This window comes from Berghia stephanieae, chromosome 8, assembly GCF_034508935.2.
Source record: "Berghia stephanieae isolate SIO BIC M18660-M18661 chromosome 8, UCSD_Bste_1.3, whole genome shotgun sequence".
NCBI classification, from domain to species: Eukaryota; Metazoa; Mollusca; class Gastropoda; order Nudibranchia; family Aeolidiidae; genus Berghia; species Berghia stephanieae.
The window spans coordinates 26,197,527-26,202,526 of record NC_088367.1 but is presented as its reverse complement, the minus strand read 5'-3'; the positions used below and the strand labels follow the sequence as shown (position 1 = coordinate 26,202,526).

The 5,000-nt window shown below is 37.1% G+C and overlaps 1 protein-coding gene across 8 annotated transcripts in view; it reads right to left on the bottom strand.

Annotated features, from left to right (window-relative positions):
- The window catches only part of LOC144978432 (uncharacterized), a 130,398-nt gene that overhangs the window by 59,435 nt on the left and 65,963 nt on the right, over positions 1–5,000 (bottom strand). For 2 of the 8 annotated variants that reach the window (XM_078924488.1, XM_078924489.1), the window contains exon 2: positions 1,711–1,995. The exons of the other annotated variants lie outside the window; for them this stretch is intronic. The gene's annotated coding sequence lies outside the window, so the exon portion shown is untranslated. The remainder of the gene's footprint in view (positions 1–1,710; positions 1,996–5,000) is intronic. 8 annotated transcript variants of the gene reach the window in all.

The following is a 5,000-nucleotide window of genomic DNA, read 5'->3' as shown; positions in this document are numbered from 1 at the left end:
TCAAAACGCTTTACAATGAGTCCTTGACCAATAGCAACACTTAACATGTAGGACGTGACAGAGACAACGTTGTTAACGGCCAGGTACTCGTTTTACACCTGAGTAGAGTGAGAGAACGTGAGTAAAGAGCCTTTTCCAAGGTTTCAACTATGCGCTGAGCGAGGCTCGAATCCAGGACCTTTCGATCCGAAAGCGAGTGTCATACCATTTGACCACTTAGCCTAGATTGTACGGTTTGCATGTGAATCAATTCTTCTGACCCTGTTTATGAAAAGAATCATTTTTTAAAAAACAGACTGTCCCTCTCCCGCCCATAACTCCCCTCCCTTCCCCAGCACTGTGGAGGAAGGCTGATTATATGGTGACTTTCCTAAACATTTTAAACCAGCTTTCTTAGAGACAATTGCTCAGAATTTTATCACGTATACCATTTTTAGTACCAGCTCCAATACTTTTGACTTTAGCAAAGAAAATTCCAATCTGGCATATCGATCGGGATCAAAATAATAAAACAGAAGGAAGAGATTTGACTCCAATCCGGTGAAATGAGAATTTGCGTGTGCGCGTGCCACCAATTCCCCCCCCCCCTCCCCAACCGCCTTCCTTTATATCACTTCAATATAATAACGTCGACTCCCAATTGAACTGCTTGCCTCCCGTCAAGAAATTCAAGTTTGTAAAGAATCCCTAGAACGGGCCCACTGAAGATGAAATTATGCTTCCAGTTTTTCTCATTTTACTGTAATTTTCTTCAAACCAATTTTAATCCAGATTCTCAAAAAATATTAGCCCAAGACTTGCCGATCAAAAAAAAAAAAAGAATAAAAAATAAAGATATAAACATTTATAAAGCGCATTTCAATGGTTTTCGCAGAATATTCATCAAAACACTATCCAATCCCTAAGGTGGCGTGTGAAACCAAGATTCCAATTGGATTCAATAGTCTGATGTCACGTCGCCCAGCAACGGCGGCCATCGTGGTTCTAAACAAAAGAAAATCTGTACTTTTTATTCTTCATGCTGGCTAGAACTTTTCATATGTCTTGTGATCAGAATGTGATCAGATTTATAATGTCTTTTTTTCCTCTGGATACGCTTTTATGCTCGTCGGTAAAATATTTCATAAGGGCGTCCTCCATTGTTCCGATAGTTTAGAGTAGAGACAGTTACTAAGTTACCATGCGTCATTACGGGGTAAGTGACGTCATGACTGTTGAAAGGTATTCACAACTCGGACTTTTTGAACTATTCGTATATCCGTCAGTGCTTGTAGCAGGTAGCCATTCACACATAGGTATACCAAATAAATGCAGATGGATATATCTAATGGGTATAATGCTTGAAAGTCTAAGAAAAAAATTAATAAACATAAAGTTGAAAAGACAATAAATGGTGTAGCCGTTTCGGATGACCTTTTTTATTTTTGACAACAAAAAACGATGAATGAGACACTCATCTGTTTCCCATTCGACTTCAGTGCCTCATTCATCTTCCATTTTGTTGACAACGGGGAAATCCGAAAAGTCTACATTGCTGTTATTATTATTGTTATGATGTTGATGATGCTGATGAGGAGGAGGAGGAGGAGGAGGAGGAGGAGGAGGAGGAGGGGGAGGAGGAGGAGGGGGAGGAGGAGGAGGAGGAGGAGGAGGAGAAAGAAGAAGACGACGACGACGAGAAGGAGAACCAAGACAAGAATACTTATTTACCTTGACAATACGTATCAGCCAGTGTGATAGGTTATCCTATGACTTTCTCCATCGAAAAGACTTGTAATCCAGGCGACTCGATGGGGGGAAATGTTTTAAAATAAGGATAATATAACTTTTAAAGTGACACTAATCTTATTGTAAATCCTTGATCAAAGCGTGTAGGATAAACAGAATCCACAGAGAAAATTGATCAGTTGTCACGTGGCTCTCTAATTGTTGGTTTATTGCTTGGCGCGATGATATATACAACCTTTATAATGCTATCTATGCTGATGAGTCAGACTGTTTTAATGCAAAATGACATATATCGGTTATATTCAATATTTGCAATATATAGGGTTTGATTTAATATTTTACAAGAAAATAATTTGATGCTTTCGTGAAAAAATAAATTAGTTTTTTAATAAAAGTTTTAAAAATCTTTTTTTTTCCCATTTATTCATCTCATAGAAGAAAATTTTCTTTAGAGTCTATTCCAAGGGAAGACTGGAATAACTCAGGCGTCAGCTGCAGTGCAGCGCCGCAATTTGAGCTAGGGCGAGGTGACTTGCTCAAGGCCACACAGAGCAGCGGCAGGTGATCGAACTCGGACAGAGAAATGGAAGACGACGACTTGCCTAATGGATTATGAGGAAAAAATAATCGTAGAATTCTGCCCTAGTATTTAAGAAAAGAAAAAAAAAAAAGAAAAAAAAGCAGGTTTTGAAATGACGTCCCATATTTAAGAGTGTTTGACAAGATGAGGGTCATCTCTATCGATCGATATTTCAAGGACGAGTTTTCTGGGCAAATTTTTAAAATGTGTTTTTTCATAGTAAGACATAATACTTGGAAAATCTCCTTGAGTATACGTTTACGTCTATTAAATTGTAAGAATCTGATAATATTTAATTTCTATGAGATGATACAAATGACAAAACAATTGGCGTGACAGACTTTGATATGTCTAATGCAAGGACACAACCGTATCAAACTGATAGAGTAAAAACGAATCATGCCATGCGATCTCAATTAAATAAACATAATATTACAGTTACAGGGAATGAATAGTTATGGAGATTTGTAAAGAGCGATTCCAAAGCGTAAAAAAATGATTAGATCGCTTTCAGGTTTTTCATTAATTTATTTCTCCAGTAAGTAAGCTTTCTAAATCCAACCTTTTGTCCCATACAGTACATTGGGTCTGCGCTCAGACTCTGTGTTTCTCCGTATTTTCGGAAGCGAGGACGAGAGACGCATGCGCACAACCAACATGGCGTTCTCTCTCTAATAACTTTTCCGCCGGTGACGTCACAGACTATGGGTGACGTCCAGTCAAGGGACGCTACTCTTCCGCTAATCTCATTCCCTATAGAATTGTGACCTACGTAAGCCTATGTAATTATATTAAAATCCAACTCGCTTATTTTTTTTTCGTTGTGCCATCTCTCTACTCAGTCACAACAGTAAACAAAATCCGTTGTCAGGTCAAAATCGAAGGCTGACTGTAAAGGTTAACATCTATCTAAAAAAGGGTTAATGGATTGACTTTCCAAGTCCACGTCATCAATCATGGACTGGTGAAAACATCAAAGCTTGACCAATTCAGTTGATTCAATCATTTAATTAATCAGTAAGGCTGTGGTCAATCTCATTTTCTAATTGAAGTTGATTCCCTTTTCGATTGATTATCGTTTCATTCGATCAGAAGGGTTGCTATAATTTGTTGATAAATCCATTTATCTTAAAATCGATTACTGTTTAATTCAGTGAGAGGACTTCAACTATCTGTTGACAAATCCATTTGATTAAAAAAAAAAAATCGATTATCGTTTCATTTAATTTGGATTACAATTTCGTTCTTGATTAAAAAGGTTTTATTTATCATCCCCTTGGAGAAATTTGCTTTTAAAGAATAGTCCATAGTAGTAGTAGTAGTAGCAGCAGCAGCAGCAGCAGTAGTAGTAGTAGTAGTAGTAGTAGTAGTAGTAGTAGTAGTAGTAGAAGTAAGCCTCGCAGTCCGAATGACGCTTGCTGAGAATTGTGTGATTCAGTCATAGTCGATGAGTATATCTGCTCTCTCCATCCATGTTGTTAATTATTGTTTCCATTGGTCACTCATTTATTTTCTAAATTTATTAATTTAATTTATATTCCATATAGGACGACCGGAATATTTCTGGCGTTATTCCGCAGCGCACCGCCTTTCACAGTGAGATAGAAGAGTGTGAACTGCTCAAGGCTACGCTGCTCGACGGGGGAACTGTGACAAATCTGAAATCTCCAGGCTACAGAGCGTTGACAATACCGCTTTGCCGCCCTTTCTATTCGATTCACTGCCTTCACTAATCAATTAACCAGTAGATTTTGACCAATCAAAATTTGGAATTTGTGACACACCTTCACACGTGCTCGGACAAACATAGTTGGTTGTTTATAAACATTAACGTGAATGAAATCAACCTCTCTTTGATTTTTGTTATTGTTTTTATACCGCCAAATGGGTGACTAGTTATCACACGATTTTCTCGATCAAACTATAAACGTTTAAATAGACATAGTTTTCTGTGTTGGTTCTATTGATCAAGCGGTAAAACAGTGGGTATTTTATTTAGACACATACCATCGATAGTAAAAACCTGTGTAGTATCTTATGTTAACCAATCATTACCATTGTTTACATTATGACGACTGTCCGAGAGGCGTGGTTATCTATGGGTCTATTTCATTTCATTCCACAGCCTAAAACCGTCATTTAAAAAAAAAACAAAAACATCTAATCTATCGTGCTCAGGTAAAAAAAAATATTTGTAAAATTCTGTCAATAAACCTTGCCCCAAAAATAATGACATTCTCGTGTTCAGTGACTCTAAATACAAACACATATGATAGTTGATTAGTGATCATACACAGGTGTTGGTGTTGTTCTAAAAATTGTCCAAAAACTTTGGCCAGAAAACTCGTCCTTCAAATATCTATCAATTAAAAAGACTCTTTTATTGTCAAAAACTCTCAAACCTGAGACTTCAAAGAAGTCTTCAAGGGATTCCCAGGTTTGAAAGTTTTTGACAATTAACGGGTTATATTAATTGATCGATATTTGAAGGACGAGTTTTATGGCCAAAATTTTCAACAATGTTTAGAACAATACCAAACCTGTGTATGATCACTAATCGAGTATCGTGTATGTATTTTGAGTCACTGAACACGAAAATGTCATTATTTTTGGGCGCTAGTTTCTAAATATAAAACGTAATTTGCTCCTGTTTCCAGCCTTAAAGATATAACGAAATTGACGTGACTCAGAT